This window comes from Hippocampus zosterae, chromosome 1 (assembly GCF_025434085.1).
Source record: "Hippocampus zosterae strain Florida chromosome 1, ASM2543408v3, whole genome shotgun sequence".
Classification (NCBI taxonomy): domain Eukaryota; kingdom Metazoa; phylum Chordata; class Actinopteri; order Syngnathiformes; family Syngnathidae; genus Hippocampus; species Hippocampus zosterae.
The window spans coordinates 38,898,499-38,912,035 of NC_067451.1; the positions used below are offsets into that span (position 1 = coordinate 38,898,499).

The 13,537-nt window shown below is 50.4% G+C and overlaps 21 non-coding genes and 1 pseudogene across 21 annotated transcripts; all 22 read right to left on the reverse strand.

Moving 5' to 3' along the window:
• Nucleotides 1-358: 358 nt before the first annotated feature.
• LOC127588081 (5S ribosomal RNA) lies at nucleotides 359-477 on the reverse strand. The gene has a single exon (XR_007958966.1). It is a non-coding gene; the product is annotated as a 5S ribosomal RNA (ribosomal RNA).
• A 477-nt stretch (nucleotides 478-954) lies between these two features.
• Nucleotides 955-1,073, reverse strand: LOC127615161 (5S ribosomal RNA). The gene has a single exon (XR_007966833.1). It is a non-coding gene; the product is annotated as a 5S ribosomal RNA (ribosomal RNA).
• A 481-nt stretch (nucleotides 1,074-1,554) lies between these two features.
• On the reverse strand, nucleotides 1,555-1,673 carry LOC127615090 (5S ribosomal RNA). Its single transcript, XR_007966812.1, has one exon. It is a non-coding gene; the product is annotated as a 5S ribosomal RNA (ribosomal RNA).
• A 481-nt stretch (nucleotides 1,674-2,154) lies between these two features.
• Nucleotides 2,155-2,273, reverse strand: LOC127613196 (5S ribosomal RNA). Its single transcript, XR_007966099.1, has one exon. It is a non-coding gene; the product is annotated as a 5S ribosomal RNA (ribosomal RNA).
• A 484-nt stretch (nucleotides 2,274-2,757) lies between these two features.
• LOC127588091 (5S ribosomal RNA) lies at nucleotides 2,758-2,876 on the reverse strand. Its single transcript, XR_007958972.1, has one exon. It is a non-coding gene; the product is annotated as a 5S ribosomal RNA (ribosomal RNA).
• Nucleotides 2,877-3,355: 479 nt separating this feature from the next.
• LOC127613518 (5S ribosomal RNA) lies at nucleotides 3,356-3,474 on the reverse strand. The gene has a single exon (XR_007966218.1). It is a non-coding gene; the product is annotated as a 5S ribosomal RNA (ribosomal RNA).
• A 479-nt stretch (nucleotides 3,475-3,953) lies between these two features.
• LOC127612624 (5S ribosomal RNA) lies at nucleotides 3,954-4,072 on the reverse strand. Its single transcript, XR_007965888.1, has one exon. It is a non-coding gene; the product is annotated as a 5S ribosomal RNA (ribosomal RNA).
• A 482-nt stretch (nucleotides 4,073-4,554) lies between these two features.
• LOC127588098 (5S ribosomal RNA) lies at nucleotides 4,555-4,673 on the reverse strand. The gene has a single exon (XR_007958973.1). It is a non-coding gene; the product is annotated as a 5S ribosomal RNA (ribosomal RNA).
• A 480-nt stretch (nucleotides 4,674-5,153) lies between these two features.
• Nucleotides 5,154-5,272, reverse strand: LOC127612630 (5S ribosomal RNA). Its single transcript, XR_007965890.1, has one exon. It is a non-coding gene; the product is annotated as a 5S ribosomal RNA (ribosomal RNA).
• Nucleotides 5,273-5,754: 482 nt separating this feature from the next.
• Nucleotides 5,755-5,873, reverse strand: LOC127613204 (5S ribosomal RNA). Its single transcript, XR_007966103.1, has one exon. It is a non-coding gene; the product is annotated as a 5S ribosomal RNA (ribosomal RNA).
• Nucleotides 5,874-6,357: 484 nt separating this feature from the next.
• On the reverse strand, nucleotides 6,358-6,476 carry LOC127588102 (5S ribosomal RNA). Its single transcript, XR_007958974.1, has one exon. It is a non-coding gene; the product is annotated as a 5S ribosomal RNA (ribosomal RNA).
• Nucleotides 6,477-6,955: 479 nt separating this feature from the next.
• On the reverse strand, nucleotides 6,956-7,074 carry LOC127613529 (5S ribosomal RNA). Its single transcript, XR_007966220.1, has one exon. It is a non-coding gene; the product is annotated as a 5S ribosomal RNA (ribosomal RNA).
• A 479-nt stretch (nucleotides 7,075-7,553) lies between these two features.
• On the reverse strand, nucleotides 7,554-7,672 carry LOC127588108 (5S ribosomal RNA). The gene has a single exon (XR_007958975.1). It is a non-coding gene; the product is annotated as a 5S ribosomal RNA (ribosomal RNA).
• A 480-nt stretch (nucleotides 7,673-8,152) lies between these two features.
• Nucleotides 8,153-8,271, reverse strand: LOC127612634 (5S ribosomal RNA). The gene has a single exon (XR_007965891.1). It is a non-coding gene; the product is annotated as a 5S ribosomal RNA (ribosomal RNA).
• Nucleotides 8,272-8,753: 482 nt separating this feature from the next.
• Nucleotides 8,754-8,862, reverse strand: LOC127616750 (uncharacterized; annotated as a pseudogene).
• A 479-nt stretch (nucleotides 8,863-9,341) lies between these two features.
• Nucleotides 9,342-9,460, reverse strand: LOC127588111 (5S ribosomal RNA). The gene has a single exon (XR_007958976.1). It is a non-coding gene; the product is annotated as a 5S ribosomal RNA (ribosomal RNA).
• A 483-nt stretch (nucleotides 9,461-9,943) lies between these two features.
• Nucleotides 9,944-10,062, reverse strand: LOC127588115 (5S ribosomal RNA). The gene has a single exon (XR_007958981.1). It is a non-coding gene; the product is annotated as a 5S ribosomal RNA (ribosomal RNA).
• A 482-nt stretch (nucleotides 10,063-10,544) lies between these two features.
• LOC127613538 (5S ribosomal RNA) lies at nucleotides 10,545-10,663 on the reverse strand. The gene has a single exon (XR_007966222.1). It is a non-coding gene; the product is annotated as a 5S ribosomal RNA (ribosomal RNA).
• A 482-nt stretch (nucleotides 10,664-11,145) lies between these two features.
• On the reverse strand, nucleotides 11,146-11,264 carry LOC127614236 (5S ribosomal RNA). The gene has a single exon (XR_007966425.1). It is a non-coding gene; the product is annotated as a 5S ribosomal RNA (ribosomal RNA).
• A 481-nt stretch (nucleotides 11,265-11,745) lies between these two features.
• Nucleotides 11,746-11,864, reverse strand: LOC127614242 (5S ribosomal RNA). Its single transcript, XR_007966429.1, has one exon. It is a non-coding gene; the product is annotated as a 5S ribosomal RNA (ribosomal RNA).
• A 481-nt stretch (nucleotides 11,865-12,345) lies between these two features.
• LOC127588123 (5S ribosomal RNA) lies at nucleotides 12,346-12,464 on the reverse strand. The gene has a single exon (XR_007958982.1). It is a non-coding gene; the product is annotated as a 5S ribosomal RNA (ribosomal RNA).
• A 482-nt stretch (nucleotides 12,465-12,946) lies between these two features.
• LOC127614252 (5S ribosomal RNA) lies at nucleotides 12,947-13,065 on the reverse strand. Its single transcript, XR_007966441.1, has one exon. It is a non-coding gene; the product is annotated as a 5S ribosomal RNA (ribosomal RNA).
• Between the last annotated feature and the right edge of the window lie 472 nt (nucleotides 13,066-13,537).

Below are 13,537 nucleotides of genomic sequence, written 5' to 3' on the forward strand. Positions count from 1 at the left end.
CCGCTCCCGTGGTGGTTTGAGCGCGCAGCCTGTCAGGCTCGCATACGGTCCTCTGCGAGCACGCAGATGCGGTATTTGATGTTTGTTGCAAAAGTGGGCTTTTCCAGTGGAGGTGCAAAAGCATCCAGCAGGCGGAAATCCCAAGCTGCTTCATGTCCAAGTGCTATCATTACCGATCCACGTGCAGACGGCTCCCTCTGTTGGACATTAATTTTATTCCAAAGAGACGTTGATCTGTCAAATCAACGTGAAGGAAACGATTTCAAACCACAGGATAAGTGAAAGTTGAATGACGAATGAATGCCAAAATTTTTGGAAAGAGCAGTGAATCGTGTTGTGAATTGGATGTGGGTGCAAAAGCTTACAGCACCTGGTATTCCCAGGCGGTCTCCCATCCAAGTACTAACCAGGCCCGACCCTGCTTAGCTTCCGAGATCGGACGAGATCGGGCGTTCTCAGGGTAGTATGGCCGTAAGCGAGGAAAATGTGAAAATTGTCCCCTTACAGCAGACAGGGCACTTGCGGGTCGGGGATGGAGTAGTGGGGTGATTTTTTTTTCATTTAATGACCTCCTCCCAAGAGCACGAAGGAGGGGCCCGCTCCCGTGGTGGTTTGAGCGCGCAGCCTGTCAGGCTCGCATACGGTCCTCTGCGAGCACGCAGATGCGGTATTTGATGTTTGTTGCATAAGTGGGCTTTTCCAGTGGAGGTGCAAAGGCATCCAGCAGGCGGAAATCCCAAGCTGCTTCATGTCCAAGTGCTATCATGACCGATCCCCGTGCAGACGGCTCCCTCTGTTGGACATTAATTTTATTCCAAAGAGACGTTGATCTGTCAAATCAACGTGAAGGAAACGATTTCAAACCACAGGATAAGTGAAAGTTGAATGACGAATGAATGCCAAAATTTTTGGAAAGAGCAGTGAATCGTGTTGAGAATTGGAGGTGGGTGCAAAATCTTACAGCACCTGGTATTCCCAGGCGGTCTCCCATCCAAGTACTAACCAGGACCGACCCTGCTTAGCTTCCGAGATCAGACGAGATCGGGCGTTCTCAGGGTAGTATGGCCGTAAGCAAGGAAAAACGTGAAAATTGTCCCCTTTATAGCAGACAGGGCACTTGCGGGTCGGGGATGGAGTAGTGGGGTGATTTTTTTTTTTCATTTAATGACCTCCTCCCGAGAGCACGAAGGAGGGGCCCGCTCCCGTGGTGGTTTGAGCGCGCAGCCTGTCAGGCTCGCATACGGTCCTCTGCGAGCACGCAGATGCGGTATTTGATGTTTGTTGCAAAAGTGGGCTTTTCCAGTGGAGGTGCAAAGGCATCCAGCAGGCGGAAATCCCAAGCTGCTTCATGTCCAAGTGCTATCATGACCGATCCCCGTGCAGACGGCTCCCTCTGTTGGACATTAATTTTATTCCAAAGAGACGTTGATCTGTCAAATCAACGTGAAGGAAACGATTTCAAACCACAGGATAAGTGAAAGTTGAATGACGAATGAATGCCAAAATTTTTGGAAAGAGCAGTGAATCGTGTTGTGAATTGGAGGTGGGTGCAAAACCTTACAGCACCTGGTATTCCCAGGCGGTCTCCCATCCAAGTACTAACCAGGCCCGACCCTGCTTAGCTTCCGAGATCGGACGAGATCGGGCGTTCTCAGGGTAGTCTGGCCGTAAGCGAGGGAAAACGTGAAAATTGTCCCCTTTATAGCAGACAGGGCACTTGCGGGTCGGGGATGGAGTAGTGGGGTGATTTTTTTTTTTCATTTAATGACCTCCTCCCGAGAGCACGAAGGAGGGGCCCGCTCCCGTGGTGGTTTGAGCGCGCAGCCTGTCAGGCTCGCATACGGTCCTCTGCGAGCACGCAGATGCGGTATTTGATGTTTGTTGCAAAAGTGGGCTTTTCCAGTGGAGGTGCAAAGGCATCCAGCAGGCGGAAATCCCAAGCTGCTTCATGTCCAAGTGCTATCATAACCGATCCCCGTGCAGACGGCTCCCTCTGTTGGACATTAATTTTATTCCAAAGAGACGTTGATCTGTCAAATCAACGTGAAGGAAACGATTTCAAACCACAGGATAAGTGAAAGTTGAATGACGAATGAATGCCAAAATTTTTGGAAAGAGCAGTGAATCGTGTTGTGAATTGGAGGTGGGTGCAAAAGCTTACAGCACCTGGTATTCCCAGGGGGTCTCCCATCCAAGTACTAACCAGGCCCGACCCTGCTTAGCTTCCGAGATCGGACGAGATCGGGCGTTCTCAGGGTAGTATGGCCATAAGCGAGGAAAAATGTGAAAATTGTCCCCTTTATAGCAGACAGGGCACTTGCGGGTCGGGGATAGAGTAGTGGGGTGCTTTTATTTTTTTTTCATTTAATGACCTCCTCCCGAGAGCACGAAGGAGGGGCCCGCTCCCGTGGTGGTTTGAGCGCGCAGCCTGTCAGGCTCGCATACGGTCCTCTGCGAGCACGCAGATGCGGTATTTGATGTTTGTTGCAAAAGTGGGCTTTTCCAGTGGAGGTGCAAAGGCATCCAGCAGGCGGAAATCCCAAGCTGTTTCATGTCCAAGTGCTATCATGACCGATCCCCGTGCAGACGGCTCCCTCTGTTGGACATTAATTTTATTCCAAAGAGACGTTGATCTGTCAAATCAATGTGAAGGAAACGATTTCAAACCACAGGATAAGTGAAAGTTGAATGACGAATGAATGCCAAAATTTTTGGAAAGAGCAGTGAATCGTGTTGAGAATTGGAGGTGGGTGCAAAAGCTTACAGCACCTGGTATTCCCAGGCGGTCTCCCATCCAAGTACTAACCAGGCCCGACCCTGCTTAGCTTCCGAGATCGGACGAGATCGGGCGTTCTCAGGGTAGTATGGCCGTAAGCGAGGGAAAACGTGAAAATTGTCCCCTTTATAGCAGACAGGGCACTTGCGGGTCGGGGATGGAGTAGTGGGGTGATTTTTTTTTCATTTAATGACCTCCTCCCGAGAGCACGAAGGAGGGGCCCGCTCCCGTGGTGGTTTGAGCGCGCAGCCTGTCAGGCTCGCATACGGTCCTCTGAGAGCACGCAGATGCGGTATTTGATGTTTGTTGCAAAAGTGGGCTTTTCCAGTGGAGGTGCAAAGGCATCCAGCAGGCGGAAATCCCAAGCTGTTTCATGTCCAAGTGCTATCATGACCGATCCCCGTGCAGACGGCTCCCTCTGTTGGACATTAATTTTATTCCAAAGAGACGTTGATCTGTCAAATCAACGTGAAGGAAACGATTTCAAACCACAGGATAAGTGAAAGTTGAATGACGAATGAATGCCAAAATTTTTGGAAAGAGCAGTGAATCGTGTTGTGGATTGGAGGTGGGTGCAAAAGCTTACAGCACCTGGTATTCCCAGGCGGTCTCCCATCCAAGTACTAACCAGGCCCGACCCTGCTTAGCTTCCGAGACCGGACGAGATCGGGCGTTCTCAGGGTAGTATGGCCGTAAGCGAGGGAAAGTGCGAAAATTGTCCTCTTTATAGCAGACAGGGCACTTCTGGGTCGGGGGTGGAGTAGTGGGGTGATTTTTTTTCATTTAATAAACCTCCTCAGGAGTGCACAAAGGAGGGACCCGCTCCCGTGGTGGTTTGAGCGCGCAGCCTGTCAGGCTCGCATACGGTCCTCTGCGAGCACGCAGATGCGGTATTTGATGTTTGTTGCAAAAGTTGGCTTTTCCAGTGGAGGTGCAAAAGCATCCAGCAGGCGGAAATCCCAAGCTGCTTCATGTCCAAGTGCTATCATTATCGATCCACGTGCAGACGGCTCCCTCTGTTGGACATTAATTTTATTCCAAAGAGACGTTGATCTGTCAAATCAACGTGAAGGAAACGATTTCAAACCACAAGATAAGTGAAAGTTGAATGACGAATGAATGCCAAAATTTTTGGAAAGAGCAGTGAATCGTGTTGAGAATTGGAGGTGGGTGCAAAAGCTTACAGCACCTGGTATTCCCAGGCGGTCTCCCATCCAAGTACTAACCAGGCCCGACCCTGCTTAGCTTCCGAGATCGGACGAGATCGGGCGTTCTCAGGGTAGTATGACCGTAAGCGAGGGAAAACGCGAAAATTGTCCTTTTTATAGCAGACAGGGCACTTCCGGGTCGGGGGTGGAGTAGTGGGGTGATTTTTTTTTTTCATTTAATAAACCTCCTCCGGAGTGCACAAAGGAGGGGCCCGCTCCCGTGGTGGTTTGAGCGCGCAGCCTGTCAGGCTCGCATACGGTCCTCTGCGAGCACGCAGATGCGGTATTTGACGTTTGTTGCAAAAGTGGGCTTTTCCAGTGGAGGTGCAAAGGCATCCAGCAGGCGGAAATCCCAAGCTGTTTCAAGTCCAAGTGCTATCATGACCGATCCCCGTGCAGACGGCTCCCTCTGTTGGACATTAATTTTATTCCAAAGAGACGTTGATCTGTCAAATCAACGTGAAGGAAACGATTTCAAACCACAGGATAAGTGAAAGTTGAATGACGAATGAATGCCAAAATTTTTGGAAAGAGCAGTGAATCGTGTTGTGAATTGGAGGTGGGTGCAAAAGCTTACAGCACCTGGTATTCCCAGGCGGTCTCCCATCCAAGTACTAACCAGGCCCGACCCTGCTTAGCTTCCGAGATCGGACGAGATCGGGCGTTCTCAGGGTAGTATGGCCGTAAGCGAGGGAAAACGTGAAAATTGTCCCCTTTATAGCAGACAGGGCACTTGCGGGTCGGGGATGGAGTCGTGGGGTGATTTTTTTTTTCATTTAATGACCTCCTCCCGAGAGCACGAAGGAGGGGCCCGCTCCCGTGGTGGTTTCAGCGCGCAGCCTGTCAGGCTCGCATACGGTCCTCTGCGAGCACGCAGATGCGGTATTTGACGTTTGTTGCAAAAGTTGGCTTTTCCAGTGGAGGTGCAAAAGCATCCAGCAGGCGGAAATCCCAAGCTGCTTCATGTCCAAGTGCTATCATTATCGATCCACGTGCAGACGGCTCCCTCTGTTGGACATTAATTTTATTCCAAAGAGACGTTGATCTGTCAAATCAACGTGAAGGAAACGATTTCAAACCACAAGATAAGTGAAAGTTGAATGACGAATGAATGCCAAAATTTTTGGAAAGAGCAGTGAATCGTGTTGAGAATTGGAGGTGGGTGCAAAAGCTTACAGCACCTGGTATTCCCAGGCGGTCTCCCATCCAAGTACTAACCAGGCCCGACCCTGCTTAGCTTCCGAGATCGGACGAGATCGGGCGTTCTCAGGGTAGTATGACCGTAAGCGAGGGAAAACGCGAAAATTGTCCTTTTTATAGCAGACAGGGCACTTCCGGGTCGGGGGTGGAGTAGTGGGGTGATTTTTTTTTTTCATTTAATAAACCTCCTCCGGAGTGCACAAAGGAGGGGCCCGCTCCCGTGGTGGTTTGAGCGCGCAGCCTGTCAGGCTCGCATACGGTCCTCTGCGAGCACGCAGATGCGGTATTTGACGTTTGTTGCAAAAGTGGGCTTTTCCAGTGGAGGTGCAAAGGCATCCAGCAGGCGGAAATCCCAAGCTGTTTCATGTCCAAGTGCTATCATGACCGATCCCCGTGCAGACGGCTCCCTCTGTTGGACATTAATTTTATTCCAAAGAGACGTTGATCTGTCAAATCAACGTGAAGGAAACGATTTCAAACCACAGGATAAGTGAAAGTTGAATGACGAATGAATGCCAAAATTTTTGGAAAGAGCAGTGAATCGTGTTGTGAATTGGAGGTGGGTGCAAAAGCTTACAGCACCTGGTATTCCCAGGGGGTCTCCCATCCAAGTACTAACCAGGCCCGACCCTGCTTAGCTTCCGAGATCGGACGAGATCGGGCGTTCTCAGGGTAGTATGGCCATAAGCGAGGAAAAATGTGAAAATTGTCCCCTTTATAGCAGACAGGGCACTTGCGGGTCGGGGATAGAGTAGTGGGGTGCTTTTATTTTTTTTTCATTTAATGACCTCCTCCCGAGAGCACGAAGGAGGGGCCCGCTCCCGTGGTGGTTTGAGCGCGCAGCCTGTCAGGCTCGCATACGGTCCTCTGCGAGCACGCAGATGCGGTATTTGATGTTTGTTGCAAAAGTGGGCTTTTCCAGTGGAGGTGCAAAGGCATCCAGCAGGCGGAAATCCCAAGCTGTTTCATGTCCAAGTGCTATCATGACCGATCCCCGTGCAGACGGCTCCCTCTGTTGGACATTAATTTTATTCCAAAGAGACGTTGATCTGTCAAATCAATGTGAAGGAAACGATTTCAAACCACAGGATAAGTGAAAGTTGAATGACGAATGAATGCCAAAATTTTTGGAAAGAGCAGTGAATCGTGTTGAGAATTGGAGGTGGGTGCAAAAGCTTACAGCACCTGGTATTCCCAGGCGGTCTCCCATCCAAGTACTAACCAGGCCCGACCCTGCTTAGCTTCCGAGATCGGACGAGATCGGGCGTTCTCAGGGTAGTATGGCCGTAAGCGAGGGAAAACGTGAAAATTGTCCCCTTTATAGCAGACAGGGCACTTGCGGGTCGGGGATGGAGTAGTGGGGTGATTTTTTTTTCATTTAATGACCTCCTCCCGAGAGCACGAAGGAGGGGCCCGCTCCCGTGGTGGTTTGAGCGCGCAGCCTGTCAGGCTCGCATACGGTCCTCTGAGAGCACGCAGATGCGGTATTTGATGTTTGTTGCAAAAGTGGGCTTTTCCAGTGGAGGTGCAAAGGCATCCAGCAGGCGGAAATCCCAAGCTGTTTCATGTCCAAGTGCTATCATGACCGATCCCCGTGCAGACGGCTCCCTCTGTTGGACATTAATTTTATTCCAAAGAGACGTTGATCTGTCAAATCAACGTGAAGGAAACGATTTCAAACCACAGGATAAGTGAAAGTTGAATGACGAATGAATGCCAAAATTTTTGGAAAGAGCAGTGAATCGTGTTGTGGATTGGAGGTGGGTGCAAAAGCTTACAGCACCTGGTATTCCCAGGCGGTCTCCCATCCAAGTACTAACCAGGCCCGACCCTGCTTAGCTTCCGAGACCGGACGAGATCGGGCGTTCTCAGGGTAGTATGGCCGTAAGCGAGGGAAAGTGCGAAAATTGTCCTCTTTATAGCAGACAGGGCACTTCTGGGTCGGGGGTGGAGTAGTGGGGTGATTTTTTTTCATTTAATAAACCTCCTCAGGAGTGCACAAAGGAGGGACCCGCTCCCGTGGTGGTTTGAGCGCGCAGCCTGTCAGGCTCGCATACGGTCCTCTGCGAGCACGCAGATGCGGTATTTGATGTTTGTTGCAAAAGTGGGCTTTTCCAGTGGAGGTGCAAAGGCATCCAGCAGGCGGAAATCCCAAGCTGTTTCAAGTCCAAGTGCTATCATGACCGATCCCCGTGCAGACGGCTCCCTCTGTTGGACATTAATTTTATTCCAAAGAGACGTTGATCTGTCAAATCAACGTGAAGGAAACGATTTCAAACCACAGGATAAGTGAAAGTTGAATGACGAATGAATGCCAAAATTTTTGGAAAGAGCAGTGAATCGTGTTGTGAATTGGAGGTGGGTGCAAAAGCTTACAGCACCTGGTATTCCCAGGCGGTCTCCCATCCAAGTACTAACCAGGCCCGACCCTGCTTAGCTTCCGAGATCGGACGAGATCGGGCGTTCTCAGGGTAGTATGGCCGTAAGCGAGGGAAAACGTGAAAATTGTCCCCTTTATAGCAGACAGGGCACTTGCGGGTCGGGGATGGAGTCGTGGGGTGATTTTTTTTTTCATTTAATGACCTCCTCCCGAGAGCACGAAGGAGGGGCCCGCTCCCGTGGTGGTTTCAGCGCGCAGCCTGTCAGGCTCGCATACGGTCCTCTGCGAGCACGCAGATGCGGTATTTGACGTTTGTTGCAAAAGTTGGCTTTTCCAGTGGAGGTGCAAAAGCATCCAGCAGGCGGAAATCCCAAGCTGCTTCATGTCCAAGTGCTATCATTATCGATCCACGTGCAGACGGCTCCCTCTGTTGGACATTAATTTTATTCCAAAGAGACGTTGATCTGTCAAATCAACGTGAAGGAAACGATTTCAAACCACAAGATAAGTGAAAGTTGAATGACGAATGAATGCCAAAATTTTTGGAAAGAGCAGTGAATCGTGTTGAGAATTGGAGGTGGGTGCAAAAGCTTACAGCACCTGGTATTCCCAGGCGGTCTCCCATCCAAGTACTAACCAGGCCCGACCCTGCTTAGCTTCCGAGATCGGACGAGATCGGGCGTTCTCAGGGTAGTATGACCGTAAGCGAGGGAAAACGCGAAAATTGTCCTTTTTATAGCAGACAGGGCACTTCCGGGTCGGGGGTGGAGTAGTGGGGTGATTTTTTTTTTTCATTTAATAAACCTCCTCCGGAGTGCACAAAGGAGGGGCCCGCTCCCGTGGTGGTTTGAGCGCGCAGCCTGTCAGGCTCGCATACGGTCCTCTGCGAGCACGCAGATGCGGTATTTGACGTTTGTTGCAAAAGTGGGCTTTTCCAGTGGAGGTGCAAAGGCATCCAGCAGGCGGAAATCCCAAGCTGTTTCATGTCCAAGTGCTATCATGACCGATCCCCGTGCAGACGGCTCCCTCTGTTGGACATTAATTTTATTCCAAAGAGACGTTGATCTGTCAAATCAACGTGAAGGAAACGATTTCAAACCACAGGATAAGTGAAAGTTGAATGACGAATGAATGCCAAAATTTTTGGAAAGAGCAGTGAATCGTGTTGAGAATTGGAGGTGGGTGCAAAAGCTTACAGCACCTGGTATTCCCAGGCGGTCTCCCATCCAAGTACTAACCAGGCCCGACCCTGCTTAGCTTCCGAGATCGGGCGCTCTCAGGGTAGTATGGCCGTAAGCGAGGGTAAACGTGAAAATTGTCCCCTTCATAGCAGACAGGGCACTTCTGGGTCGGGGGTGGAGTAGTGGGGTGATTTTTTTTCATTTAATAAACCTCCTCCGGAGTGCACAAAGGAGGGACCCGCTCCCGTGGTGGTTTGAGCGCGCAGCCTGTCAGGCTCGCATACGGTCCTCTGCGAGCACGCAGAGGCTGTATTTGATGTCTGTTGCAAAAGTTGGCTTTTCCAGTGGAGGTGCAAAAGCATCCAGCAGGCGGAAATCCCAAGCTGCTTCATGTCCAAGTGCTATCATTACCGATCCACGTGCAGACGGCTCCCTCTGTTGGACATTAATTTTATTCCAAAGAGACGTTGATCTGTCAAATCAACGTGAAGGAAACGATTTCAAACCACAGGATAAGTGAAAGTTGAATGACGAATGAATGCCAAAATTTTTGGAAAGAGCAGTGAATCGTGTTGTGAATTGGAGGTGGGTGCAAAAGCTTACAGCACCTGGTATTCCCAGGCGGTCTCCCATCCAAGTACTAACCAGGCCCGACCCTGCTTAGCTTCCGAGATCGGACGAGATCGGGCGTTCTCAGGGTAGTATGGCCGTAAGCGAGGGAAATCGTGAAAATTGTCCTCTTTATAGCAGACAGAGCACTTCCGGGTCGGGGGTGGAGTAGTGGGGTGATTTTTTTTTTTTTCATTTAATGACCTCCTCCCGAGAGCACGAAGGAGGGGCCCGCTCCCGTGGTGGTTTGAGCGCGCAGCCTGTCAGGCTCGCATACGGTCCTCTGCGAGCACGCAGATGCGGTATTTGACGTTTGTTGCAAAAGTGGGCTTTTCCAGTGGAGGTGCAAAGGCATCCAGCAGGCGGAAATCCCAAGCTGTTTCATGTCCAAGTGCTATCATGACCGATCCCCGTGCAGACGGCTCCCTCTGTTGGACATTAATTTTATTCCAAAGAGACGTTGATCTGTCAAATCAACGTGAAGGAAACGATTTCAAACCACAGGATAAGTGAAAGTTGAATGACGAATGAATGCCAAAATTTTTGGAAAGAGCAGTGAATCGTGTTGAGAATTGGAGGTGGGTGCAAAAGCTTACAGCACCTGGTATTCCCAGGCGGTCTCCCATCCAAGTACTAACCAGGCCCGACCCTGCTTAGCTTCCGAGATCGGACGAGATCGGGCGTTCTCAGGGTAGTATGGCCGTAAGCGAGGGAAAACGTGAAAATTGTCCTCTTTATAGCAGACAGGGCACTTCCGGGTCGGGGGTGGAGTAGTGGGGTGATTTTTTTTTTTCATTTAATAAACCTCCTCCGGAGTGCACAAAGGAGGGGCCCGCTCCCGTGGTGGTTTGAGCGCGCAGCCTGTCAGGCTCGCATACGGTCCTCTGCGAGCACGCAGATACGGTACTTGATGTCTGTTGCAAAAGTTGGCTTTTCCAGTGGAGGTGCAAAAGCATCCAGCAGGCGGAAATCCCAAGCTGTTTCATGTCCAAGTGCTATCATGACCGATCCCCGTGCAGACGGCTCCCTCTGTTGGACATTAATTTTATTCCAAAGAGACGTTGATCTGTCAAATCAACGTGAAGGAAACGATTTCAAACCACAGGATAAGTGAAAGTTGAATGACGAATGAATGCCAAAATTTTTGGAAAGAGCAGTGAATCGTGTTGAGAATTGGAGGTGGGTGCAAAAGCTTACAGCACCTGGTATTCCCAGGCGGTCTCCCATCCAAGTACTAACCAGGCCCGACCCTGCTTAGCTTCCGAGATCGGACGAAATCGGGCGTTCTCAGGGTAGTATGGCCGTAAGCGAGGGAAAACGCGAAAATTTTCCTCTTTATAGCAGACAGGGCACTTCCGGGTCGGGGGTGGAGTAGTGGGGTGATTTTTTTTTTTCATTTAATAAACCTCCTCCGGAGTGCACAAAGGAGGGGCCCGCTCCCGTGGTGGTTTGAGCGCGCAGCCTGTCAGGCTCGCATACGGTCCTCTGCGAGCACGCAGATGCGGTATTTGACGTTTGTTGCAAAAGTGGGCTTTTCCAGTGGAGGTGCAAAGGCATCCAGCAGGCGGAAATCCCAAGCTGTTTCATGTCCAAGTGCTATCATGACCGATCCCCGTGCAGACGGCTCCCTCTGTTGGACATTAATTTTATTCCAAAGAGACGTTGATCTGTCAAATCAACGTGAAGGAAACGATTTCAAACCACAGGATAAGTGAAAGTTGAATGACGAATGAATGCCAAAATTTTTGGAAAGAGCAGTGAATCGTGTTGAGAATTGGAGGTGGGTGCAAAAGCTTACAGCACCTGGTATTCCCAGGCGGTCTCCCATCCAAGTACTAACCAGGCCCGACACTGCTTAGCTTCCGAGATCGGACGAGATCGGGCGTTCTCAGGGTAGTATGGCCGTAAGCGAGGGAAAACGCGAAAATTGTCCTCTTTATAGCAGACAGGGCACTTCCGGGTCGAGGGTGGAGTAGTGGGGTGATTTTTTTTTTCATTTAATAAACCTCCTCCGGAGTGCACAAAGGAGGGGCCCGCTCCCGTGGTGGTTTGAGCGCGCAGCCTGTCAGGCTCGCATACGGTCCTCTGCGAGCACGCAGATGCGGTATTTGACGTTTGTTGCAAAAGTGGGCTTTTCCAGTGGAGGTGCAAAGGCATCCAGCAGGCGGAAATCCCAAGCTGTTTCAAGTCCAAGTGCTATCATGACCGATCCCCGTGCAGACGGCTCCCTCTGTTGGACATTAATTTTATTCCAAAGAGACGTTGATCTGTCAAATCAACGTGAAGGAAACGATTTCAAACCACAGGATAAGTGAAAGTTGAATGACGAATGAATGCCAAAATTTTTGGAAAGAGCAGTGAATCGTGTTGAGAATTGGAGGTGGGTGCAAAAGCTTACAGCACCTGGTATTCCCAGGCGGTCTCCCATCCAAGTACTAACCAGGCCCGACACTGCTTAGCTTCCGAGATCGGACGAGATCGGGCGTTCTCAGGGTAGTATGGCCGTAAGCGAGGGAAAACGCGAAAATTGTCCTCTTTATAGCAGACAGGGCACTTCCGGGTCGAGGGTGGAGTAGTGGGGTGATTTTTTTTTTCATTTAATAAACCTCCTCCGGAGTGCACAAAGGAGGGGCCCGCTCCCGTGGTGGTTTGAGCGCGCAGCCTGTCAGGCTCGCATACGGTCCTCTGCGAGCACGCAGATGCGGTATTTGACGTTTGTTGCAAAAGTGGGCTTTTCCAGTGGAGGTGCAAAGGCATCCAGCAGGCGGAAATCCCAAGCTGTTTCAAGTCCAAGTGCTATCATGACCGATCCCCGTGCAGACGGCTCCCTCTGTTGGACATTAATTTTATTCCAAAGAGACGTTGATCTGTCAAATCAACGTGAAGGAAACGATTTCAAACCACAGGATAAGTGAAAGTTGAATGACGAATGAATGCCAAAATTTTTGGAAAGAGCAGTGAATCGTGTTGAGAATTGGAGGTGGGTGCAAAAGCTTACAGCACCTGGTATTCCCAGGCGGTCTCCCATCCAAGTACTAACCAGGCCCGACCCTGCTTAGCTTCCGAGATCGGACGAGATCGGGCGTTCTCAGGGTAGTATGGCCGTAAGCGAGGGAAAACGCGAAAATTGTCCTTTTTATAGCAGACAGGGCACTTCCGGGTCGGGGGTGGAGTAGTGGGGTGATTTTTTTTTTTCATTTAATAAACCTCCTCCGGAGTGCACAAAGGAGGGGCCCGCTCCCGTGGTGGTTTGAGCGCGCAGCCTGTCAGGCTCGCATACGGTCCTCTGCGAGCACGCAGATGCGGTATTTGACGTTTGTTGCAAAAGTGGGCTTTTCCAGTGGAGGTGCAAAGGCATCCAGCAGGCGGAAATCCCAAGCTGTTTCATGTCCAAGTGCTATCATGACCGATCCCCGTGCAGACGGCTCCCTCTGTTGGACATTAATTTTATTCCAAAGAGACGTTGATCTGTCAAATCAACGTGAAGGAAACGATTTCAAACCACAGGATAAGTGAAAGTTGAATGACGAATGAATGCCAAAATTTTTGGAAAGAGCAGTGAATCGTGTTGAGAATTGGAGGTGGGTGCAAAAGCTTACAGCACCTGGTATTCCCAGGCGGTCTCCCATCCAAGTACTAACCAGGCCCGACACTGCTTAGCTTCCGAGATCGGACGAGATCGGGCGTTCTCAGGGTAGTATGGCCGTAAGCGAGGGAAAACGTGAAAATTGTCCTCTTTATAGCAGACAGGGCACTTCCGGGTCGAGGGTGGAGTAGTGGGGTGATTTTTTTTTTCATTTAATAAACCTCCTCCGGAGTGCACAAAGGAGGGGCCCGCTCCCGTGGTGGTTTGAGCGCGCAGCCTGTCAGGCTCGCATACGGTCCTCTGCGAGCACGCAGATGCGGTATTTGACGTTTGTTGCAAAAGTGGGCTTTTCCAGTGGAGGTGCAAAGGCATCCAGCAGGCGGAAATCCCAAGCTGTTTCATGTCCAAGTGCTATCATGACCGATCCCCGTGCAGACGGCTCCCTCTGTTGGACATTAATTTTATTCCAAAGAGACGTTGATCTGTCAAATCAACGTGAAGGAAACGATTTCAAACCACAGGATGAGTGAAAGTTGAATGACGAATGAATGCCAAAATTTTTGGAAAGAGCAGTGAATCGTGTTGAGAATTGGAGGT